The 26855-nt window shown below is 53.4% G+C and overlaps 1 non-coding gene and 1 pseudogene across 1 annotated transcript; one reads left to right on the forward strand and one right to left on the reverse strand.

The window, feature by feature from the left end:
- Window positions 1-2414: 2414 nt before the first annotated feature.
- LOC137503504 (U2 spliceosomal RNA) lies at window positions 2415-2602 on the forward strand. Its single transcript, XR_011019185.1, has one exon. It is a non-coding gene; the product is annotated as a U2 spliceosomal RNA (small nuclear RNA).
- A 19285-nt stretch (window positions 2603-21887) lies between these two features.
- LOC137503517 (U2 spliceosomal RNA) lies at window positions 21888-22045 on the reverse strand (annotated as a pseudogene).
- Window positions 22046-26855: the final 4810 nt, after the last annotated feature.

The raw sequence follows: 26855 nt of genomic DNA on the forward strand, positions 1-26855 counted from the left end.
GACGGCGACCCTTACCAACATCTTGGGGTACCCACCGGCCTGCATGTGGACCAGACGCCAAACGACACCATCCTGCGGCTTGAAAAGGAAGTGGACGCCATCCTGGAGAGCCTCTTGGCGCCGTGGCAAAAACTCGACGCTCTGCGGACATTCATCCATCCGCAACTCGAGTTCACGCTGCGGACGTCAAGAGTGAAGAAAACTTTGTTCTTCGAACTCGACCGCAAGATCAGGAATGGGGCCAAAGCCACTCTGAATCTTCCCCAGCGTGCCAGCCCGGAGGTGGTATACCTCCCGACGTGCCAAGGAGGCGCAGGTCTTCCTCCGCTCGCGGACTTATCGGACTTGGCAGCTATTAATCACGTATTTAGACTGTTAAGTTCCGCTGATGTACGCATTGCCGAGCTTGCGCAAGAGGGCTTGAGACTGGCGGTAAAGAAGAGGATTGGAACAGATCCTACTCCGAGGGAGATGGCCACCTACCTCTCCGGGTCCATGGAGGAGCCATTCAACAGGGACTCTGGGGACGTAGGAACCCTGTGGTCATACGCCAGATCCGCCACTCGAAGACTCCAAGCACGCATCCCGGGACTCCAGTGGGGTTGGGCAGAAACCCTGAAGAGATGGGAGCTCCATCTTCCCCATCCGGATAAGAACGCCAGCGTCGCTGATCAAGAATCACGCCGTAAGATGTCTGCATTACTCCGTAGTTGTCTGACAGAGCACTACCGGGCGAAACTCTGCCGGAAACCCGACCAGGGCAAAATATGGCGAACCTCGTACCAGAACGTCGCATCTAACCATTTTCTTCAGGCTGGACGGTACACGAGGTTCGCCGATTGGAAATTCGTCCATCGTGCCCGGCTCGGTGTGCTCCCCCTTAACGGGTGCAGACGCTTCGACGACGGCAGAAACGATCGACGGTGCCGCAAGTGTGGAGATCCCAGTGAGACCACGGCACATGTAATCAACCACTGCCGCCCACACCTTGCGGCGATCCAGCGGAGGCATGACGCAATCTTGGAGAGGCTTGTGAAGGCTGTCCCAGGAAGGATGGGTGTGTGTAGGAAGAACCAGCAAGTCCCTCTCCAAGAACTGGTCGGATCAAGCCCAGGCGACATCCCCCAAGACATCGTCACGCTGAGGCCTGATCTAGTCGTCGTCGGTCACAATGACAGCAAGACCATCACAATCGTGGATGTGACCATACCATTTGAGGACGGGTATGAGTCCCTGCAGTCAGCTCGCAACCTCAAATTGATCAAGTACGAGCCAGTCGCTAAGATCTTACGAGATGCAGGCTACGCTGTTAAATTGGAAGCATTCGTGGTGGGCTCGCTCGGTACGTGGGATGGAGCAAACTCGAGAACCCTGCAGTACCTGGGTATCTCCAGGAGATACTCAAAGGTTATGGCCAACTTGTGTGTGTCCGACGCCATAAAATGGTCTAGAGACATCTACGTCGAGCACCTAACTGGGCATCGCCAATACACCTAAGGCGGCTGCAGTGCAATGCACCGAGTGTTAGTGACAGAGTGACCATGACTGGAGTGATAGTGAGTGTCAGTGATAGTGTGAAGCTCAATACCGTGTGCCTGTGTGAGCGCAAAGCGCAACTGTTGATTGTGTTGTATGCAGTGCACCCTATTTTTATTCAGTGTAGCTGTGTATTATTGTGATATTATAGGGGGTACATGCGGGTGAATGGACGTGTGAATGAGTGCGTAAGTGGGTGCTGAATCGGAGAATGAAAGTACACCACAAGAATTGGATTGTAATTGAGTGCATTTGAGTGATAGAATTAATTATCTAGTGTTAACCTATTATATATTATCGTGGTTTATACGGGTGAATGGGCTTATGACTGACGAGTGACGCCAAGGTCGCTGATCCGGAAATTAATACAGGCCAACAGCCTAGTGCGCTGGAAGTGTCCAACCAACCCTGTCTAGGTATCAGTGGGCGGGCCCTCCTCCTAACCTCCATCCTAATTAGGCCTTTAAGGGGATCACAGGGAAGCGGGAGGGAGAACGTTGGACCACTTCCAGACGCCTTCAACTCCCCACAGTCAGCTCACCTGACAGACAGTAGCGACTCTGGCTCCACTCCGAATGAATGCTAGCATGCGTACTGGTGAGTGAGAGTGTAAATGTGGTGAGCGCCTAGTTCGGGGTCTCCCCAGCTATCACTATTATCTGTAAATATTTCTATCTTGATATACGAACCACATGTATGTATATACTAGTTGCTATATTTACTTTATACAGATGCCAGCAAGAGACTATATACCAAGGACAATTACTTGCAAACGCCAGCCCTAATTAGCTTATTGTATATAGTAGGACCTAGGTTTGAAATGCCAGCCAATTCCGATATTGTAATACTCTGATATTGTAAATAACTACATTTATTGTACATTATTGAAATATTCAATAAAGAAAAAATTAATCTGTTCTTATCAGCTTAATATCTGATACGTCGTGCATCGCACGACCAGAATATTAAACTTATTTTTGGAAATCGACGGAGTGCTAGGGGCTTGCTCCACCTCTGTCACGGGTTGGCCCGGCATTGCAGTACAGTCGGGATCGGCCCACCCTAAAAGAAAAAAGCAAAAATAAGTTCAATATTCTGGTACTTGTTCATTTTATTACTTGTTTATTAAAATGTTGTATTATAATAATAATAATAATATTATTATTATTATGTATCGATGTAAGATATGTACTGTGGCCTATGTCTTTGTTTATTTCCTTGTATGTTTGTTGGTCTGACTTTTTTCTCACTACTGTAATGTTAAACACGTATTCTGTGTACCCTAATTATTATAATGTTATGTATATATGTATGTATGTATGTATGTATGTATGTATGTATGTAATAATAAAATATGTATGTTTGTGGTTGTTTTTCATTGTCACCACTCCTGCCCTCAAGCTCTTGTGGGTAAGTCACCAAATAATAATAATAATAATAATAATTATTATTATTATTATTATTATAATAATAAGAAGAAGCTCTTGTAATGGTCGCGGACATAGGTTCATACTTATTTATGCATGTATGTCTGTCTCTCCGTCTCTCTCTGTGTGTGTGTGTGTGTAAGATCGTAAGAGTATCTCTTTCTCCCTGTTCACAGACGTTTCCATTCGGATGAGTGTGAGAACCTTTTTTTTTTTTTTTCGTGTAAAAGAAAGGTGATACATACCGCTATGACCCTTAGAGAGATTATTTTTCGTTTCCTCTTTTCTTCTGAAAAAAAAAAATTCTTTCTCATTCTTCTTCTAACTGGTAATATTTATAACCTACAAAAGAGCTACAGAGGAAGAATTGAGGCCAGGAATAGAACAAACGCATGCATGGATATGGATTTATTATTTTATTATTATTATTATTATTATTATTATTATTATTAATTTCTACTTCTAAGAAACAAAAAGGTTACCAGAATATTCGACTTAGTTTTTGCTTTTATCTTGTTTCAGGGTGGACCGAACCAGACTATACTAAACTCTGGCCAATGGAAGATTACGCTCAAGACCAAGTCAAAGCGTAGTTCTGCTCGTGACAGCGGTCAGAGGCCCCATTAAGCTGATAAGAAACACATGTACACTTTGATCTCGGCGAAAAAAGCCGAGAAGCGGTAGCGCCGGCACCTAGGCTGAGAAAGGTTCCCTCGGCCAGTACGTTTGATGGAGTTAGAGGAGAGTGAGGGGGGGGGGGGGGGTCGCGTCGGCCCTTCGGCTAAGTGCCTCAAATTGTACATTTAGAATTTACAAGGTTTAAAATTATTCTGATTACAAGTTCAGTTTCCACTTTAAAATCTGGTTGCATGAAGTGCGTCCTTTTTTTTCATTTTTATTTTTCACCACTCAGCCACGTGAGCCGTCAAGGGCTTGACATTATACCACCGAGGGCTTTGGCCGTCTCACCGGACCGTGATAAGCGCAGGCCTCAACGTCTTGAGACTCGCAGTGGCCAGATCACTGACACGCCCTCAGTAGCAGGCGAGCGACACCTAGCGACCACCGAACTTACCATCTTGCTCGAGTTGTCGCTAAGAACAGATTAATGTTTTTTTATTAAATATTTTCAAAATACATTACAAGTTCTCAAGATTATATACAAGTTATATGCTGGTAGGATACATTAAGTGCTAAAAAGTATGTACAATGTAGTACGAGCAGTACCATGCTGGTGTCCTTCGCCATGTTCAATTCAAATGTCCGAAGTTTGCTGGTATTGTACAAGGTAAGTTTTCCACGCACATAATGAGTGGTTCGCAATTTGTAATTAAGTATATACAGTAGATAGTTGGGGTTATCCCGGAACTAGGCTCTCATCACTTTCACTCGTGGACATTCACTATCATTCATTCTGGGGTGGCATCGGTGTCTTAGGAAGCACATGTACGGTGGTGGGAACTAGCTAGGAGGCTACTGGAAGTGATCCAACGTTCTCCCCCCCGCATACCCCGTGATCCCCTTACAGGCCTAGTGGGAGAGGGTTAGGAGGAGGGTCCCGCCCACAAGTTGTCTAATATCGGTTAGTTGGACACTTCCAGAGCACTGACAGACGGCCTGATCTGCTGGGACATGGTCGCGACACCGATGCCATCCCTCATTCATTATCTCACACATACCTACAATGCACAATAGAAATAGTAGAGTTACAAATTAGATTAACGCTGGTGAACATTATAAATTTAACTAACTTACACACATACATTCATACGGTTCATACACTCTGGCACTCTCTCATTCATTCTTAGATTCTCTCACTGATACGCACCACACTTGTCCTCAAACATTCTCACATGCACGCACCTACAATATTTACATTGATACACAGCTACAATAAATAAAAATATGGGTATATATACAAACACATTCACTGAACACTGCACACTGTCAATAGTCACCCAGGCACTCACTATCACTCACATTTCACTGGCACTTATCACTCGCACTCAGGTACCTGCACTACACCGCAGTCGCCTAGATGTACTGGCGATAACCTGTGATGTGTTCGATGTAAAGGTCTCTCGACCACCTGATGGCGTCCGAGGTACACAGGTTGGCCATGACTTTGCCATAGCTTTTGGCGATGCCCAATCGGCGGAGGACGTTCACGTTGGCATTGTCCCAGGTCCCGAGTGAGCCCACCACGAATGCGTCCAGGTTGACATTGTAGCCAGCGCCACGGAGAATGTTTGCAGTTGGCTCGTATTTAGATATTTTGGCATTGCGAGCCTTCTGCAGAGATTCATAACCATCCTCGAAGGGGATGGTGGCGTCGACGATCGTGACTGTCTTGTTGTTGTTGTTGATGACGACGAGATCTGGTCGCAGGGATTTCATTTCCTCACTGAGGGTATGAGCTGCTGTGGCCCCTATGAGCTGTTCGAAGGGGACCCGTTGATTTTTCCTGAGCGCCCCTGATCTACTCGGAACTGCGTTGGCAAGGCGGTCCAGGATCGCGTCGTGCCGCCTCTGGATGGTGACGAGGTGTGGGTGACAATGGTTGAGGACGTGAGCCGTCGTCTCTTCAGGATTGCCACACTTGCGGCAACGACGGTCGTTGTTCCCAGTGTTCCATCTTCTGCAACCGTTGAGAGGGAGCACTCCCAGTCGTGCTCGGTGTATAAACCGCCAGTCGGCAAACCTGGTGTACCTCCCGGACTGAAGGAAGTGGTTTGACGGTACATTCCGGGAGGAAGCGAGGAAGACCTTGCCTTGGTCAGGTTTGTTGAGGAGCCGGTGCTTGTAGTGCTCCGTCAAGCAGTTGCGCAGAAGTTTCGCCATGTCACGGCGCGATCCCAGATCAGCGGTGCTTTCGTTGAGCTCTGGGTGGGGTAGGTGGAGTTCCCACCTCCGTAGCGTCTCAGCCCATCCCCATCGGATGCCCGGTGTTCTAGCTTGGAGTCTTCTCGTCGCCGATCTGACGTGAGACCACAGTGTTCCTACGTCTCCCGAGTCCCTGCCAAATGGTTGTTCCATGGACCCGGAGAGATATGTGGCCATGTCCCACGGTGTCGGATCCCGAAGGATCCTCTTCTTCACGGCGACTCGTAGTCCCTCCTGCGCCAGCGATGCTATGCTGGCATCCGGTGAGGTCAGCAGTCTGAAGCCATGGTTGATGACTGCGAGATCCGAAATGTCAGCCAGCGGAGGAAGACCTGCGCCCCCTTGGCGCATCGGGAGATAGACCACTTCCGCGCTAGCACGTTGTGGGAGGTTCAGGGCAGCTTTGGCTCCGGACTTGATCTTCTGGTCCAGTCTCTTAAACGTGGTCTTCTTCACCCTCGAAGTCCGCAGGGTAAACTCTAGCTGTGGGACAGAGAACGTCCGCACAGCGTCCAGCTTCTGCCACGGAGCTAGGAGGCTGTCGAAGATGGCGTCGACCTCCCGTTCAATTCGCTCAATGGCGTCGTTCGGCGTCTGGTCTACTCTCATTCCCGTGGGCACCCCAAGGTGTTGATAGGGCTCACCATCACGGAGAATCTTCATCGGTCCCCCGGAGATACAATACTCTGTGTTGAGAGTAGTCTTCTTCCTGACGTGTAAAGACGCGCATTTTTGCGGCTTGAACCGCAGGCCCAGCCAGTTAGCCGTGCTGCCCATCTTCTCAAGTAGCCTCTTCATGCTAGCTTCCGACTTTGCCACTAGGGCAATGTCGTCTGCGAATGCTAGGATGGAGGTAGCGTGGCCCATGATGTTATAGCCGTCGGTGTCGCAGGTCGCCGTAGCCGTCCGCAGGAGGTACTCCATGACCAGATTAAATAGCAGTGGAGAAAGTGGGCAGCCTTGCCGCACTCCTGCGTTGAAGGGGATGGGCTTAGTGTCTCCCGCGGTGGATCGGATTCTGGTCGAGCTGTCCGTGTAGAGGTCCTTAATGATATCGTAGAAGTGAGGACCTGCCTGGATGTCCTGTAGAGCCCGCAGGATGGTAGAGTGGGGTACAGAACCAAAGGCGTTGGCTAGATCTAGCCAGACGATCACCACCTCTCTTCCGGAGCGTCTGGCGTCCACCAAGATCTCCTGGAGGACAAAGTTGTGCTCCAGGCAGCCCTCCGTAGGCATGAACCCCTTCTGTTGCGGGGAGATGATGTTGTTCCCCGCAGCGAGTTTTCCCAGCCTGGCAGCAAGAATGGCGCAGTAGACTTTCCCGATGGTGTTGGAGAGAGCTATCGGTCGCCAGTTGGAGAGATCGTCCTGGTTACCCTTCTTGAAGATGAGTACAGTTCGGCTCTCCTTCCAGGACGATGGTACCCGAGAAAACCGAAGGCAGACGTTGAACACTGCGGCGAGGAGGACTCCGTTCCTATCGACCTGTCTCCAGTTGTTGTATGACAGGGAGTCAGGTCCCGGCGCGGTGTTCGGAGCCTTCATGAGTCGAGCAGCGACTTCCTCTGGGGTGATTTCATCGATGCTGACGGGGTCCTCAATTGTCGGTAGTCTCGGGATCTCTGTTGCTGGGTCGGTCGTGCATCCATCCCTGGCCCGGTGGACTCCCTCGAAGTGCGTTTCCAGCTCTTCTTTGGGGGCCGAACAGAAGGGGGATTCTTGCTGGAGGATCTGCCTCATTGCCTTCCTCCGATCCACGCGGTACAATTTCTGAATTCTAGCGGCCTCCTCGGCGTCGTACTGAGGGGTCCCTCGACGTCGGCGCTGGGGTGGTCGGTTACGAGGTCGCCTGTTTGGGTCCTCGACCCTCTTCTGCGCGTTCGTAGATGTTCGTTGTTCATCTACCCTTCTACGAACGGCTTCAGTGAGTTCGGCGCAAGTTCTCTCGAAAACCTCCCACTCGTCTATAGATCTGAATCTCTCCAGCCATTCAGTCTGGAACTGGCTGAGTTCTTGGTTGCCAGCTGCTGGTAAGGCGCCGTCTTCCGTATCCGGAGCGTGTTGGGGCTCAATTGCTTCTCCTTGGGGGCCGCTAGAATTTATGTCATTCAGGGGCGCTCTGGTCGTCGTCGTCGTCGTCGTCGTCGGTACAGTTAGGTGGGGCTCACTCGGTGGCGTCGGTGTGTAGCTCGTGGCGTCGCCGGTGTTCGTTCTTGGTTGGCCGGTGGTGTTCTGCGGCTCGTCCTGGATTTGGTCTTCCGTACCTCGGGCACTTCCTCCGGCAGGATCGTACGGTGATCTATCGATGTGCTGATCCATAGGGGTGTGGTGCTCGGGCAGGTCATCCTGTTCCTCTTCCGATAGTCCAAGGCCTGGAGGTGTTGGGGAGGCTGTGGTTGGGACTAACGGGGTTGAGGAAAGGTTCGGGAGGACCGTAGAGTGACTGTGGTGGAAGGATGCACTCGGGAGAGAGGATCCAGGCGTCGCAGGTTGGCGTTCAGTGCCGCTGCAGGTGGTAGGGCGGCCTGTATCTCGGCGGCGGGTTGCGTCATCATTCACAGTTAGCACCTCTCGTGGGTTGGCAGTGGGTGCTGGTTGCACTGGGAGGTTGACTGTGTCTTCGTTAGTCACAGGTGAGCCTGGGGGTGGTGGACCAGTTGTGGTGAGGACTCGCTGGGAAGGACGTGGGGGTGTGAGGATCCTTCTTAGAGTGGACAGGAGGCTTCTGCGAGGAGGGGTACCAGGCGTCGCTTGGTTCTCGCTGGTGTCGCCGTGGATGGTGAGGTGGCATCTCGTTGGAGCGTCAGATGTTATGGGCTCCTCTGGGTGTTCTGCCTCCCAGTGCTTGTTCACCAGTTTCTTGGCGTACCTGTTCTCGGAAGTTTTAAACGTCAGGCCGCAACATTCGAATACCACATCGAAGGAACCTCCCGGCACCACGTGGAATTTCTTAACGTGCTTCACCAGGTCCTCGTAGCGCTTGAAGGTCTTTTGCGGTATAGTGCAGGACGGGCATGACCATTTCCCCGATGTGTAGGGTAGCCGGATGTGCAGCTGGGTGCCGACGAATGATTCCGCGCCTGTAACAGGTAGAAATACAGTAGCGTCGGCATTCAGACTCGGGGGGGGAACAGGGGTAGAGGCTCGGTGGCTAAGCCTGCCAGACAGGCTGGGGGACGCCCCCGCACCGGCCACACCCGAGCACTCACCCGAGTCAGAAGCAGCACTCATCCTACCACCGTCCATGCCGTCCGTTCGCTCACTACCACTCACCCGCACTAGCAGCTCAGTCAACTCCCACTCTGCGACGCTAGGTCACACTCGCGCTCAGCCACTAAACTACACGGGCCGCTTGTACCCGACACACAATCGCGCTCACACACACACACACGTGTTCACACTTGACCACTAAGCCACCCGGGCCGGCACACCACTATACCGCCCGGACCGCCTGGGGGTCCTCACTCACACTCCGATGTACACCCGCTCCCACTCCCGCACACTCGCACCCACTCGATCCCCTAAGCCACCCGGGCCGTCGCACCACTGGACCACCTGGGCGCCTAGGCACTCACTCGCGCTCAGATACACACTTCCCTTCCTCTCCCTCTCAAGTACGCACTCAATCGTGTTCCGTCCCCTAAGCTACCCGGGCCGACACGCCACTCAGCTACCCGAGCCGCCTAGGAAACACGCTCACTCAATCGCTCCACTCACACACTTAATTGCACTCGTCCCCTAAACCACCCGGGCCGGCACACCACTGGACCACCCGGGCCGCTCAGGAGTCTCACTCACTCCCCTCGCACTCCTACTACCACTCGCACACAATTCCCTCACTGACGCTCTGTCCCCTAAACCACCCGGGCCGGCACACCACTGGACCACCCGGGCCGCCTAGGAGCCCTCAGCCACACTCGCACTCACTCACCTCTCGCACACCACCCACTCCCGCACTCACTCCCACACACTCACTCGCACTCCACTAAGCTAAGTGGGCAGCCTAGGGTGAAACCCTGTACCACCAGGAGCCTTGGCCGCCTCACTGGACCTTGATAAGCGCGGTAAGCTAAACGTCTTTAGCCCCGCAGTGGCCAGATCATTGGCACGCTCCTGGTGGCAGGCGAACCACACTTTTTGATCACTAGTCGAGCTTAGCAATCAAAGCGAGCGCTGTCCTTACCAGCTCGAATTCAGCTTTAAAAAGCGAAAACCCTGCTTTTCCTGAATTACAGGGACACAAAATTAAGCTGATAAGAACAGATTAATTTTTTCTTTATTGAATATTTCAATAGTGTACAATATATGTAGTTATTTACAATAACAAAGTATTACAATATCAGAATTGGCTGGCATTTCACACATAAGTCCTACTATATCCAATTACTAAATTAGGGCTGGCGTTGCAAGTAGTTGTCTTTTGATATATAGTCTCTTGCTGGCATCTGTATAAAGTAAATATAGCAACTAGTATATACATACATGTGGTTCGTATATCGAGATAGTAATATCACAGATAATAGTGATAGCTGGGGAGACCCCGAACTAGGCGCTCACCACATTTACACTCTCACTCACCAGTACGCATGCTAACATTCATTCGGAGTGGAGCCAGAGTCGCTACTGTCTGTCAGGTGAGCTGACTGTGGGGAGTTGAAGGCGTCTGGAAGTGGTCCAACGTTCTCCCTCCCGCTTCCCTGTGATCCCCTTAAAGGCCTAATTAGGATGGAGGTTAGGAGGAGGGCCCGCCCACTGATACCTAGACAGGGTTGGTTGGACACTTCCAGCGCACTAGGCTGTTGGCCTGTATTAATTTCCGGATCAGCGACCTTGGCGTCACTCGTCAGTCATAAGCCCATTCACCCGTATAAACCACGATAATATATAATAGGTTAACACTAGATAATTAATTCTATCACTCAAATGCACTCAATTACAATCCAATTCTTGTGGTGTACTTTCATTCTCCGATTCAGCACCCACTTACGCACTCATTCACACGTCCATTCACCCGCATGTACCCCCTATAATATCACAATAATACACAGCTACACTGAATAAAAATAGGGTGCACTGCATACAACACAATCAACAGTTGCGCTTTGCGCTCACACAGGCACACGGTATTGAGCTTCACACTATCACTGACACTCACTATCACTCCAGTCATGGTCACTCTGTCACTAACACTCGGTGCATTGCACTGCAGCCGCCTTAGGTGTATTGGCGATGCCCAGTTAGGTGCTCGACGTAGATGTCTCTAGACCATTTTATGGCGTCGGACACACACAAGTTGGCCATAACCTTTGAGTATCTCCTGGAGATACCCAGGTACTGCAGGGTTCTCGAGTTTGCTCCATCCCACGTACCGAGCGAGCCCACCACGAATGCTTCCAATTTAACAGCGTAGCCTGCATCTCGTAAGATCTTAGCGACTGGCTCGTACTTGATCAATTTGAGGTTGCGAGCTGACTGCAGGGACTCATACCCGTCCTCAAATGGTATGGTCACATCCACGATTGTGATGGTCTTGCTGTCATTGTGACCGACGACGACTAGATCAGGCCTCAGCGTGACGATGTCTTGGGGGATGTCGCCTGGGCTTGATCCGACCAGTTCTTGGAGAGGAACTTGCTGGTTCTTCCTACACACACCCATCCTTCCTGGGACAGCCTTCACAAGCCTCTCCAAGATTGCGTCATGCCTCCGCTGGATCGCCGCAAGGTGTGGGCGGCAGTGGTTGATTACATGTGCCGTGGTCTCACTGGGATCTCCACACTTGCGGCACCGTCGATCGTTTCTGCCGTCGTCGAAGCGTCTGCACCCGTTAAGGGGGAGCACACCGAGCCGGGCACGATGGACGAATTTCCAATCGGCGAACCTCGTGTACCGTCCAGCCTGAAGAAAATGGTTAGATGCGACGTTCTGGTACGAGGTTCGCCATATTTTGCCCTGGTCGGGTTTCCGGCAGAGTTTCGCCCGGTAGTGCTCTGTCAGACAACTACGGAGTAATGCAGACATCTTACGGCGTGATTCTTGATCAGCGACGCTGGCGTTCTTATCCGGATGGGGAAGATGGAGCTCCCATCTCTTCAGGGTTTCTGCCCAACCCCACTGGAGTCCCGGGATGCGTGCTTGGAGTCTTCGAGTGGCGGATCTGGCGTATGACCACAGGGTTCCTACGTCCCCAGAGTCCCTGTTGAATGGCTCCTCCATGGACCCGGAGAGGTAGGTGGCCATCTCCCTCGGAGTAGGATCTGTTCCAATCCTCTTCTTTACCGCCAGTCTCAAGCCCTCTTGCGCAAGCTCGGCAATGCGTACATCAGCGGAACTTAACAGTCTAAATACGTGATTAATAGCTGCCAAGTCCGATAAGTCCGCGAGCGGAGGAAGACCTGCGCCTCCTTGGCACGTCGGGAGGTATACCACCTCTGGGCTGGCACGCTGGGGAAGATTCAAAGTGGCTTTGGCCCCATTCCTGATCTTGCGGTCGAGTTCGAAGAACAAAGTTTTCTTCACTCTTGACGTCCGCAGCGTGAACTCGAGTTGCGGATGGATGAATGTCCGCAGAGCGTCGAGCTTTTGCCACGGCGCCAAGAGGCTTTCCAGGATGGCGTCCACTACCTTTTCAAGCCGCAGGATGGTGTCGTTTGGCGTCTGGTCCACATGCAGGCCGGTGGGTACCCCAAGATGTTGGTAAGGGTCGCCGTCGTGGAGGACTCTCATGGCTCCCCCGTTGATGAGGAACTCGGTGTTGGCAGCCTTCTTCTTGCGGATGTGGAGGGACGCACATTTCTGCGGCTTGAACTGCAGGCCAAGCCACCTCGCCGTAGTGCCAACCCTGTCTAGCAGGATGTTCATGCTCTCCGCCGACTTAGCCACAAGAGTGATGTCATCGGCGAAGGCCAGTATGGAGGTAGTATATCCCCTGATGGTGTATCCCTCGGTGGAAGGTGCTGTACGCAAGAGGTACTCCATCACAATGTTGAAAAGAATGGGTGACAGTGGGCATCCCTGTCTGACTCCGGCGTTGAACGGTATGGGGTCGGTCTCCCCCGAAGTGGTTCTGATCCTCGTGGTGCTGTCGGTGTAGAGGTCTTTCACAATATCCAGCAGATGTGGGCCGACGTTGATATCCTTCAGTGCCTTCAGGATGGTGTTGTGAGGCACTGACGAGAAGGCGTTGGCCAGGTCCAGCCAGGCGACTGTGACTTCCTTCCCGTTACGTCGAGCATCCACGAGGATCTCTTGCAACACGAAGTTATGCTCCATGCAACCCTCGACCGGCATGAATCCCTTCTGGGCTGGGGAGATGATGTTGTTATCAGCCGCAATTCTCCCCAGCCTGACAGCGAGGATGGCGCAATATAGTTTGCCAATGGTGTTGGACAACGCTATAGGCCTCCAATTTGACAGGTCGTCCTGGTTCCCCTTCTTGAATATGAGGACGGTCTTGCTCTGTTTCCAGGACGACGGGACCTTCGAGTGTTTGAGGCAGATGTTGTACACAGCGGCTAGGAGGACTCCATTCTTATCCATCTGGCGCCAGTTCAAGTAGGTGATGGCATCTGGCCCAGGTGCGGTGTTGGGTGCCTTGGATAGTTTCGACATGACTTCCTCCGGAGTGATGTCATCCATGGTGATGGAGTCTTCTAATTTTGGCAGAGTTGGTACAGCCGCTGGTGCCTCATCATTGCAGCCATCCCTGGCCCGGTGAACTCCCACGAAGTGCGACTCTAGCTCTTCTTTTGGGGCCGCACAGAAGGGAGACTCCTGGTCGAGGATTTTTCTCATGGCTTTCCTTCGGTCTTGCCGGTAAAGACGCTGTATTCTTGCGGCTTCCTCGGGGTCGAACTGTGGCACCGCTCTTCGTCGCTGGCGATTCGGTTGGTTTCGATTCGGCCGTTGATTCCCATCATTCCGCACGTTCGCAGCAGTAGCAGGTTTAGTGGTAGCGCTGCGAACGGCTGCAACGAGGTCTTCGCAAGCTATCTCGAACTCATCCCAGTTGCTGATCCCATTAAATCTATCCAGCCATTCTGTCTGGAACTGGCTAAGCTGGTGGTTGCCAGTCATGGAAGCGTCGTTGTCTTGCTCATTAGTCGTAGTGACGGGATCGTGGTCAATAGCGCTGGGGGTGCCAAGTTCTTCTCCTCGGAAGCCGAGATTACTGCCAGTCGTCGCCGTTGTCGTCGTCGTCGTCGTCATGGTGGCGTCGTCGTGTCGGTGGGGCTCGCTCGGTGTTGAGGCGTTGCGGGTCTCCGGGCTGAAGTGCTGGTCGACAGTCTGGACGGTGTCCGGCGGTGGGGTACCTGGATCTCCATCAGGTAGGTAGTCCTTGCCGGGGGTGGACGTCTGGGCCTCCAAGTTGTTCCCGCCAGGAGGATCCGACCGTGCTGTTGTTTCCGATGAGGTGCCTGAGGGTGTCGGTCGGACAGAGGCAGGGATAGCCGGGGGAGGAGCCTGGGTAGACAGGATATAAGAGTGGTTGCTGACAGGAGATATCTTCTCGGAAGGGTGGTCAGGCAACTCACGCTGAATCACTGCGTCGCTGCGGGTGGTGGAGCGACGTTCCTCTCGGCGTTGCGGCTGGTCTACCTCTAGTGGCGACTCACTCTGGCGGCGGTTGGCGGAGGTCGGTGCTGGGGGGTTGGTGGGGGCTCTCCTTGGCCGTGGTCTGCCTGGGGGTAGTGGTGTAGAGGTGGAAAGGACTGGCGGGGCAGGACGTGGGGATGCACGGATGGCTGGTGGAGTAGATGGAGTCGAACGTCGGGGAGAGGGACCAGGCGTTGCGTAAGTTCTCTCGGTGTCGCCGTAGATGGTGAGGCGACACCTCCCCTGTGCGACAGAGTCAATAGACTGGTCTGGATGTTTCTCCCCCCAGTGCTTGTTGGCCTGCTTCTTGGCATATCGGTTGGTAGATGTAGAGAACTGCAGGCCACAGCATTCAAAGACCACCTCCAGAGTGCATCCTCGCGCCAGGTGAAACTTCTTGGTGTGTTTGATAAGATCCTCCTGGCGCTTGAACGTCTTCTGCGGCGCAGTGCATGCTGGACAGAGCCATCTAGTGGTGGTGTATGGGAGCTGGAAGACTATCCGTGAGCCGACGCGCTGTTCTCCACCTGCAACAGGCACAAATACAGCAGCATCCGGGTCCGTGTCAGGGCGAGGTACCGGGGTGGAGGTATGGTGACTGGGCCTGCCACGCAGACTGGGGACCGTCCCCGCACCGCTCACATCCAGGCCCTCACCCAGTTCGCCCTCAAAGCTCCTCATGCTGTCCATACCGCACACTCAACAGTCGCTCCCGTGCACACCACACGCACGCTCGCACTCGCACCGCACCCAAGCCACTGGACCACACGGGCCGCCGGGACCTTCACACAACTCGGACTCGCAGCCTCTCACGCTCGTGCACACTCACTAGCACTCGCACCCCTGAGCCACCCGGGCCGGCGTACCACTGTACCACCCGGGCCGCCTAAGGGTCCTCAATCACACTCAGACACGCACTCACTCTCGCTCCCGCGCACTCACTCAACTCAGTCCCCTAAACCACTCGGGCCGTCACACCACTGGACCACCCGAGCCGCCTAGGACTCTTGCTCGCACCCGGATTCACACACCGTCCACTCCCCCTGCCACTCCCACACTCGTACTCAACTACTTCCACTCAGTCCCCTAAACTACCCGGGCCGGTGCACCACTGGACCACCCGGGCCGCTTAGGAGCCCTCAGTCACACTCGCACTCACTCACCTCTCACTCCCCCTACCACTCTCGCACTCACTCCCGCACTCACACACTCACTCGCACTCCACTAAACTATGTGGGCAGCCCTAGGGTGAGACCCTCAACCACCAGGAGCCTTGGCCGCCTCACTGGACCTTGGTAAGCGCGGGCTAGGTCGTCACTAAGCCCGCAGTGGCCAGATCATTGGCACGCTCCTGGTGGCAGGCGAACCACACGTTAGATCGCTAATCGTTCTTAGCAACCCAAGCGAGCGCCGTCCCTATCAGCCTAAAACTCAGCTCAAAAAGCGAGAACCCTGCTTTTCCTGCTTATACAGGGACACAAAATTAAGCTGATAAGAACAGATAAAATGTTTTTTATTAAATACTTTAAAATCATTACATAGCAGTTTAAGCAATTACAGAGTTTTCAGGACTGGCATACATAGTTTGACTTATGGTATTATAGCACATTACAATAAGATAGTATTACTATTATGATTAAGCTTAACTGGCTTGTTAGTGAATACATGGCCGTGTGGCTCGCTTGAACTTACGATCTAATGATAATTTGGGGTCTAACCCAGGAACTAGGCACACGCCGCATCCTTACATCAACAATCATCACCATTCATCTATGTTCATACTAGGGTGGTGCCAGTGCCGTAAGTTATTAACAAGGTGGTGTAACTAAACATCTCAACTGGGAGATGCCCAACGTTCTCCCACCCATTCAATGGGACCCCTTACAGGCCTAAGGGGGAAGGGGGTAAGGGTAAAGGTTCCGCCCACTTAGTGCCTATCAGTTAATACGTTAGTTGGGCCCTTCCAGAGAGTGACAGGTGGTTGGCCTGGTGTACATTAAGCTAGTGTGTGGCACTGTCATCATCCCCCCATTCTCTCAATCACTCATTCCTATAATCCACAATAAAATATGCGAGGTGATTACATAGAGTCCTAATTATTCAGTGAACTGAGTTACTGGTGATTACCTAGCTATTTACAGACAATATTTAAGTCAATCTAGGCCTGGCGCTCTCAGATTCGTCCGTCTCCACTCAACCTACACTAGCACGCATAACATTCACTCACTACGATATTGCATAATAATACCCAGCTACAATTAATATGTAAATAATATGATAATAAAACACTCGAGACAAGGACACAGTAATAACATTTGAGCAATTGTGCAGTTGAACAGTTGTGTGTTCTTTACACTACACTTCACAAGGCACACGCACACACAGTCACTACACTGCACTCCGCCGCAGACGCCTTAGGTGTATTGGCGATGTCCCGTAACATGCTCAATGTAGATGTCCCTTGACCATCTAATCGAGTCGGACACGCAGAGATTGGCCATCATCCTAGCGTAGGTCTTGGAGATGCCCAGACAGTGAATGGCCCTGGTGTTGGCGCCGTCCCAGGTGCCGAGTGAGCCCACGACAAAAGCCTCAAGTTTGACAGTGTAGCCAGCGTCCCGTAGTAGTTTGGCAGTTGGCTCGTACTTCGTGATCTTCAGGTCACGAGCCTTCTGCAATGACTGGTATCCGTCTTCAAATGGAATAGTGACGTCGACGATGGCTACTGTCTTACTGCTCTCGTTGATGACGACGAGGTCAGGCCTGAGGGTCTTGATGTCCTCGGGGATGTCGCCTGGGCCTGATCCAATCAGCTCCTGGAAAGGGACTTGCTGGTTCTTCCTGCAGGTTCCAGTTCTCAAGGGAACAGCCTTCGCAAGTCTTTCCAGGATCGCGTCGTGTCTTCGTTGGAAAGTTACGTAGTGGGGGCGGCAATGGTTAAGTACGTGTGCCGTGGTCTCTGCTGGATCACCACACTTCCGGCACCGTCGGTCGTTCCTTCCATTGTCGAATCTACGGCAACCGTTGAGTGGGAGCACTCCTAGCCGGGCACGGTGGATGAAGTTCCAGTCGGCGAACCTCGTATATTTACCATACTGCATAAAATGGTTTGATGCTGCATTCTGGGACGAGGTTCGCACGACTTTGCCCTGGTCTGGTTTCTGGGCTAGCTTGTTTCGGTAGTGCTCCGTCAAGCAGTTCCGTAAGATTGCCGCCATGTCACGACGCGATTGCTGATCGGCTACGCTGGTGGATTTTTCGGGATGGGGAAGATGGAGCTCCCATCTCTTCAAGGTATCCGCCCATCCCCACCGAAGTCCTGGGATCCGAGCTTGAAGTCGCCGAGTCGCGGATCTCGCGTGGGACCATAGTGTCCCCACATCTCCGGAGTCCCTGTTGAAAGGCTCCTCCATGGACCCGGAGAGGTAGGTTGCCATCTCCCCCGGCGTAGGATCCTTTCCGATCCTCTTCCTCACAGCCGTCTGGAGTCCTCCCAGCGCCAGTCTGGCGATGTTCGCATCTGGAGAACTTAGCAGCCTGAAGACGTGGTTGATGGCTGCTAAGTCAGCGATGTCTGCCAGTGGAGGTAGTCCTGCTCCACCTTGTCGCGTTGGGAGGTACACCACCTCTGGGCTAGCACGCTGTGGAAGTTTAAGAGTGGCCTTGGCTCCATTCTTGATTTTGCGATCAAGCTGGTAGAAGAGCGTCTTCTTCACTCTTGACGTCCTCAGCGTAAACTCGAGCTGCGGGTGGATAAAAGTTCGCAGGGCATCGAGCTTTTGCCAAGGCGCCAAGAGGCTTTCAAGAATGGCGTCGACTTCGCTCTCGATTCGCAGAATGGCGTCGTTCGGCGTCTGGTCGATGCGCAACCCGGTAGGGACCCCAAGGTGTTGGTAGGGGTCTCCGTCGCGAAGAATCCTCATGGCTCCTCCGCCGATGTTGAATGCGGTGTCTGCAGCGGCCTTCTTCCTGATGTGCAATGACGCGCATTTCTGCGGTTTAAATTGGAGACCAAGCCAATTAGCCGTAGTGCCCACTCTATCCAGCAAGGTCTTCATGCTGGCCGGTGACTTGGCCACAAGAGCTATGTCATCGGCAAACGCTAGGATGGAGGTGGTGTGACCTCTTAGGGTATATCCCTCGGTGGAAGAAGCTGTTCGTAGGAGGAACTCCATAACGAAGTTAAAAAGGATCGGCGACAATGGGCAGCCCTGCCTAACTCCCGCGTCGAAGGGGATGGGGTTCGTCTCACCAGTTGCTGATCTGATCCTCGTGGAGCTTCCTGTGTAGAGGTCCCTGACGATGTTCAGGAATTGGGGACCTATTCCAATTTCCTCAAGTGCCCTAAAGATGGTAGGATGGGGCACAGATGAAAAGGCATTGGCAAGGTCGAGCCAAGCGACTACGACTTCCTTTCCATTTCTTCTCGCATCCACGAGGATCTCTTGCAGGACGAAGTTGTGCTCTAGGCAACCCTCAACAGGCATGAATCCCTTCTGGGCTGGGGAGATGATGTTGTTGTCGGCGGCGATTCTTCCCAGCCTTTGAGCAAGGATGGCGCAGTAGATCTTCCCTAGGGTGTTGGAGAGGGCGATGGGCCTCCAGTTGGATAGGTCGTCCTGGTTCCCTTTCTTGAAGATTAGGACCGTCCTACTCTGTTTCCAGGACGACGGGACCCTTTCGAATTTGAGGCACCAGTTGAATACGGTGGCTAGCAGTACTCCATTCTTGTCAACCTGGCGCCAGTTAGAGTAGGTAATGGCGTCAGGTCCAGGCGCGGTGTTAGCTGCCTTTGCCAGTTTTGATGCTACCTCGTCTGGCGAAATGTCGTCAATAACGATGGAGTCCTCAATCCTTGGTAGCGTCGGCTTAGCCACCGGTGCCGGATCGTTGCAGCCATCCCTGGCCCGATGTATTCCCACGAAGTGCAACTCCAGCTCTTCGTTTGGGGCCTTACAGAAGGGAGACTCCTGCTTGAGGATCTGCCTCATTGCCTTCCTGCGGTCGGTTCTGTAGAGACGCTGTATCTTGGCAGCCTCCTGTGGGTCGAATTGCGGCGCTCCTCTGCGTCGACGTCGATTGGTCGGATTCCGAGCTGTCTGACGATTTCCCAATTCCCTTGGCTCGTCCGCAGTGGTGGTAGGTTTAGAAGTGATCCTACGGACGGCCTCAGTAAGGTCTTCGCAGGCTTTCTCGAAGCCTTCCCAATTCTCAATCGTGCTGAAGACGTCCAGCCATTCTTGCTGGAATCGGCTCAGGTTGGTACGGCCGTTCTGTGAGTTGTCGTGTTGGCTGGAGGCGTCTTGGGCGTTGCTTTCTACCACAGGTAGGCTGCCGTGATCGCCAGTCGTAGCCGTCGTCGTCAATGTCGTGTTGTATTCGTGGGGCTCACTCGGTGTTGAGGCGCTCGGTGGTGCTCGTGCGTCATGAGTCGTGGGGTGCTGGGTTCCTGTGGTCTGGGCTTCATTCGGTGACGTTGGGCTCACATCTCCGCCGCAAGGAAGGTCCGGGTCGTAGTCGGCTGATGGTGCTCCTTGGGGACAGTCGCCAGAAGTCTGGTGGTCGGGAGGGTAGGCCGATGCAGAGTCCGATGTTGGGATGCTTGGGGGTGTTGGAGAGACAGGGGCGAGGATTGTCGGAGTGGGGGAGGGGTTAGTAGGGATGCGAGAATGGCTGAGAGGGGTGGATGAACTCTGGGGAAGGGTTCCAAGCATCGCGGTTTGATCCTCGACGTCGCCTGAGGTGGAAGGGCGGCGTCCTTCTTGCTCACGTGTAGCATCGGCGCATGCAGTTGGCGCTTCTTGGAGTTGGCCACTGGAGGTTGACTGCCCTGGGAGGCTGGCTGGAATTCCTACACTTGTCGGAGAGCCTGGGGGTGATGGTACGACTACGGTTGGGACTGTCTGGGAAGGACGTGTGGGTGTAAGGATCCTTCGAAGTGTAGACAGGAAAGATCGGCGAGGAGGGGTACCAGGCGTAGTTGCAGCGTCGAAGATGGTGAGACGGCACCTGGCTGGAGCATCCGATGAAATGGGCTCGTCTGGATGTTTTGCCTCCCAGTGCTTGCTGACCAACTTTTTTGCGTAACGATTCTTCGATGTCTGAAACACCAGGTCGCAGCACTCAAAGATGACGTCCAATGACCCTCCCTGCACCACATGAAATTTCTTGACGTGTTTGACCAGATCTTCGTATCTCTTAAAGGATTTCTGCGGCGCAGTGCAGGTCGGACATGGCCACTTTCCCGTTGTGTACGGCAGCATGACGTGAAGCTGGGAGCCGATAAACTTCTCCGCACCTGAAACAGGCAGAAAAACAGAAGCATCGGCGTTCAGACCCGGGGGCGAAGCAGGGGTAGAATCCGCGTGACTGAGCCTGCCAGACAGACTGGGGGACGCCCCCGCACCGGCCACACCCGAGCACTCACCCGAGTCCGAGTTAGCATTCATAATGCCACCGCTCACTCTGTCCATGACAGTCGACCGTATATTTGATGGACCACACACACACACTGATCACACTACAGCACAGGTATCAGCACTCGCAGATACTCGTTCTATCAGGTCTGCACAATCCCACACCTGTTGCTCACACACAGTGCCACTAACACGCAGTCCCACTTCAGCGCTCGGACTCACACGTTCAGGTACAATCAATCCCACGCAATCCCACACTATCCCACGCAATCCCACACTATCCCATACACTCACAGGCACACACGCATTCAGGTACAATCAGGTACAATCAATCCCACGCAATCCCACACTATCCCACGCAATCCCACACTATCCCACACACTCACAGGCACACACGCATTCAGGTACAATCAATTACACGCAGTCCCACACTATCCCACGCAATCCCACACTATCCCACACACTCTCAGGTACACACGCGTTCAGGTACAATCAATCCCACGCAATCCCACACTATCCCACACACTCACAGGCACACACGCGTTCAGGTACAATCAATCCCACGCAATCCCACACACTCTCAGGTACACACGGTCCCCTAAGCCACTCGGGCCGTCGCACCACTGGACCACCCGAGCCGCCTAGGACTCTTGCTCGCACCCGGATTCACACACCGTCCACTCCCCCTGCCACTCCCACACTCGTACTCAACTACTTCCACTCAGCCCCCTAAACTACCCGGGCCGGTGCACCACTGGACCACCCGGGCCGCTTAGGAGCCCTCAGTCACACTCGCACTCACTCACCTATCACTCCCCCTACCACTCCCGCACTCACTCCCGCACTCACACACACACTCACTCGCACTCCACTAAACTATGTGGGCAGCCCTAGGGTGAGACCCTCAACCACCAGGAGCCTTGGCCGCCTCACTGGACCTTGATAAGCGCGGGCTAGGTCGTCACTAAGCCCGCAGTGGCCAGATCATTGGCACGCTCCTGGTGGCAGGCGAACCACACGTTAGATCGCTAATCGTTCTTAGCAACCCAAGCGAGCGCAGTCCCTATCAGCCCAATACTCAGCTCGAAAAGCGAGAACCCTGCTTTTCCTGCTTATTCAGGGTCACAAAATTAAGCTGATAAGAACAGATACTACACTTTGATCTTAGCCAAGAGGCCGAGAAGCGCACACAATTCCCTCACTGACGCTCTGTCCCCTAAACCACCCGGGCCGGCACACCACTGGACCACCCGGGCCGCCTAGGAGCCCTCAGCCACACTCGCACTCACTCACCTCTCGCACACCACCCACTCCCGCACTCACTCCCACACACTCACTCGCACTCCACTAAGCTAAGTGGGCAGCCTAGGGTGAAACCCTGTACCACCAGGAGCCTTGGCCGCCTCACTGGACCTTGATAAGCGCGGTAAGCTAAACGTCTTTAGCCCCGCAGTGGCCAGATCATTGGCACGCTCCTGGTGGCAGGCGAACCACACTTTTTGATCACTAGTCGAGCTTAGCAATCAAAGCGAGCGCTGTCCTTACCAGCTCGAATTCAGCTTTAAAAAGCGAAAACCCTGCTTTTCCTGAATTACAGGGACACAAAATTAAGCTGATAAGAACAGATTAATGTTTTTTTTATTAAATATTTTCAAAATACATTACAAGTTCTCAAGATTATATACAAGTTATATGCTGGTAGGATACATTAAGTGCTAAAAGTATGTACAGTGTAGTACGAGCAGTACCATGCTGGTGTCCTTCGCCATGTTCAATTCAAATGTCCGAAGTTTGCTGGTATTGTACAAGGTAAGTTTTCCACGCACATAATGAGTGGTTCGCAATTTGTAATTAAGTATATACAGTAGATAGTTGGGGTTACCCCGGAACTAGGCGCTCATCACTTTCACTCGTGGACATTCACTATCATTCATTCTGGGGTGGCATCGGTGTCTTAGGGAGCACATGTACGGTGGTGGGAACTAGCTAGGAGGCTACTGGAAGTGGTCCAACGTTCTCCCCCCCGCATACCCCATGATCCCCTTACAGGCCTAGTGGGAGAGGGTTAGGAGGAGGGTCCCGCCCACAAGTTGTCTAATATCGGTTAGTTGGACACTTCCAGAGCACTGACAGACGGCCTGATCTGCTGGGACATGGTCGCGACACCGATGCCATCCCTCATTCATTATCTCACACATACCTACAATGCACAATAGAAATAGTAGAGTTACAAATTAGATTAACGCTGGTGAACATTATAAAATTAACTAACTTACACACATACATTCATACGGTTCATACACTCTGGCACTCTCTCATTCATTCTTAGATTCTCTCACTGATACGCACCACACTTGTCCTCAAACATTCTCACATGCACGCACCTACAATATTTACATTGATACACAGCTACAATAAATAAAAATATGGGTATATATACAAACACATTCACTGAACACTGCACACTGTCAATAGTCACCCAGGCACTCACTATCACTCACATTTCACTGGCACTTATCACTCGCACTCAGGTACCTGCACTACACCGCAGTCGCCTAGATGTACTGGCGATAACCTGTGATGTGTTCGATGTAAAGGTCTCTCGACCACCTGATGGCGTCCGAGGTACACAGGTTGGCCATGACTTTGCCATAGCTTTTGGCGATGCCCAATCGGCGGAGGACGTTCACGTTGGCATTGTCCCAGGTCCCGAGTGAGCCCACCACGAATGCGTCCAGGTTGACATTGTAGCCAGCGCCACGGAGAATGTTTGCAGTTGGCTCGTATTTAGATATTTTGGCATTGCGAGCCTTCTGCAGAGATTCATAACCATCCTCGAAGGGGATGGTGGCGTCGACGATCGTGACTGTCTTGTTGTTGTTGTTGATGACGACGAGATCTGGTCGCAGGGATTTCATTTCCTCACTGAGGGTATGAGTTGCTGTGGCCCCTATGAGCTGTTCGAAGGGGACCCGTTGGTTTTTCCTGAGCGCCCCTGATCTACTCGGAACTGCGTTGGCAAGGCGGTCCAGGATCGCGTCGTGCCGCCTCTGGATGGTGACGAGGTGTGGGTGACAATGGTTGAGGACGTGAGCCGTCGTCTCTTCAGGGTTGCCACACTTGCGGCAACGACGGTCGTTGTTCCCAGTGTTCCATCTTCTGCAACCGTTGAGAGGGAGCACTCCCAGTCGTGCTCGGTGTATAAACCGCCAGTCGGCAAACCTGGTGTACCTCCCGGACTGAAGGAAGTGGTTTGACGGTACATTCCGGGAGGAAGCGAGGAAGACCTTGCCTTGGTCAGGTTTGTTGAGGAGCCGGTGCTTGTAGTGCTCCGTCAAGCAGTTGCGCAGAAGTTTCGCCATGTCACGGCGCGATCCCAGATCAGCGGTGCTTTCGTTGAGCTCTGGGTGGGGTAGGTGGAGTTCCCACCTCCGTAGCGTCTCAGCCCATCCCCATCGGATGCCCGGTGTTCTAGCTTGGAGTCTTCTCGTCGCCGATCTGACGTGAGACCACAGTGTTCCTACGTCTCCCGAGTCCCTGCCAAATGGTTGTTCCATGGACCCGGAGAGATATGTGGCCATGTCCCACGGTGTCGGATCCCGAAGGATCCTCTTCTTCACGGCGACTCGTAGTCCCTCCTGCGCCAGCGATGCTATGCTGGCATCCGGTGAGGTCAGCAGTCTGAAGCCATGGTTGATGACTGCGAGATCCGAAATGTCAGCCAGCGGAGGAAGACCTGCGCCCCCTTGGCGCATCGGGAGATAGACCACTTCCGCGCTAGCACGTTGTGGGAGGTTCAGGGCAGCTTTGGCTCCGGACTTGATCTTCTGGTCCAGTCTCTTAAACGTGGTCTTCTTCACCCTCGAAGTCCGCAGGGTAAACTCTAGCTGTGGGACAGAGAACGTCCGCACAGCGTCCAGCTTCTGCCACGGAGCTAGGAGGCTGTCGAAGATGGCGTCGACCTCCCGTTCAATTCGCTCAATGGCGTCGTTCGGCGTCTGGTCTACTCTCATTCCCGTGGGCACCCCAAGGTGTTGATAGGGCTCACCATCACGGAGAATCTTCATCGGTCCCCCGGAGATACAATACTCTGTGTTGAGAGTAGTCTTCTTCCTGACGTGTAAAGACGCGCATTTTTGCGGCTTGAACCGCAGGCCCAGCCAGTTAGCCGTGCTGCCCATCTTCTCAAGTAGCCTCTTCATGCTAGCTTCCGACTTTGCCACTAGGGCAATGTCGTCTGCGAATGCTAGGATGGAGGTAGCGTGGCCCATGATGTTATAGCCGTCGGTGTCGCAGGTCGCCGTAGCCGTCCGCAGGAGGTACTCCATGACCAGATTAAATAGCAGTGGAGAAAGTGGGCAGCCTTGCCGCACTCCTGCGTTGAAGGGGATGGGCTTAGTGTCTCCCGCGGTGGATCGGATTCTGGTCGAGCTGTCCGTGTAGAGGTCCTTAATGATCTCGTAGAAGTGAGGACCTGCCTGGATGTCCTGTAGAGCCCGCAGGATGGTAGAGTGGGGTACAGAACCAAAGGCGTTGGCTAGATCTAGCCAGACGATCACCACCTCTCTTCCGGAGCGTCTGGCGTCCACCAAGATCTCCTGAAGGACAAAGTTGTGCTCCAGGCAGCCCTCCGTAGGCATGAACCCCTTCTGTTGCGGGGAGATGATGTTGTTCCCCGCAGCGAGTTTTCCCAGCCTGGCAGCAAGAATGGCGCAGTAGACTTTCCCGATGGTGTTGGAGAGAGCTATCGGTCGCCAGTTGGAGAGATCGTCCTGGTTACCCTTCTTGAAGATGAGTACAGTTCGGCTCTCCTTCCAGGACGATGGTACCCGAGAAAACCGAAGGCAGACGTTGAACACTGCGGCGAGGAGGACTCCGTTCCTATCGACCTGTCTCCAGTTGTTGTATGACAGGGAGTCAGGTCCCGGCGCGGTGTTAGGAGCCTTCATGAGTCGAGCAGCGACTTCCTCTGGGGTGATTTCATCGATGCTGACGGGGTCCTCAATTGTCGGTAGTCTCGGGATCTCTGTTGCTGGGTCGGTCGTGCATCCATCCCTGGCCCGGTGGACTCCCTCGAAGTGCGTTTCCAGCTCTTCTTTGGGGGCCGAACAGAAGGGGGATTCTTGCTGGAGGATCTGCCTCATTGCCTTCCTCCGATCCACGCGGTACAATTTCTGAATTCTAGCGGCCTCCTCGGCGTCGTACTGAGGGGTCCCTCGACGTCGGCGCTGGGGTGGTCGGTTACGAGGTCGCCTGTTTGGGTCCTCGACCCTCTTCTGCGCGTTCGTAGATGTTCGTTGTTCATCTACCCTTCTACGAACGGCTTCAGTGAGTTCGGCGCAGGTTCTCTCGAAAACCTCCCACTCGTCTATAGATCTGATTCTCTCCAGCCATTCAGTCTGGAACTGGCTGAGTTCATGGTTGCCAGCTGCTGGTAAAGCGCCGTCTTCCGTATCCGGAGCGTGTTGGGGCTCAATTGCTTCTCCTTGGGGGCCGCTAGAATTTATGTCATTCAGGGGCGCTCTGGTCGTCGTCGTCGTCGTCGTCGTCGTCGGTACAGTTAGGTGGGGCTCACTCGGTGGCGTCGGTGTGTAGCTCGTGGCGTCGCCGGTGTTCGTTCTTGGTTGGCCGGTGGTGTTCTGCGGCTCGTCCTGGATTTGGTCTTCCGTACCTCGGGCACTTCCTCCGGCAGGATCGTACGGTGATCTATCGATGTGCTGATCCATAGGGGTGTGGTGCTCGGGCAGGTCATCCTGTTCCTCTTCCGATAGTCCAAGGCCTGGAGGTGTTGGGGAGGCTGTGGTTGGGACTAACGGGGTTGAGGAAAGGTTCGGGAGGACCGTAGAGTGACTGTGGTGGAAGGATGCACTCGGGAGAGGGGATCCAGGCGTCGCAGGTTGGCGTTCAGTGCCGCTGCAGGTGGTAGGGCGGCCTGTATCTCGGCGGCGGGTTGCGTCATCATTCACAGTTGGCACCTCTCGTGGGTTGGCAGTGGGTG

Source organism: Anabrus simplex, unplaced genomic scaffold (assembly GCF_040414725.1).
Source record: "Anabrus simplex isolate iqAnaSimp1 unplaced genomic scaffold, ASM4041472v1 ctg00000130.1, whole genome shotgun sequence".
NCBI classification, from domain to species: domain Eukaryota; kingdom Metazoa; phylum Arthropoda; class Insecta; order Orthoptera; family Tettigoniidae; genus Anabrus; species Anabrus simplex.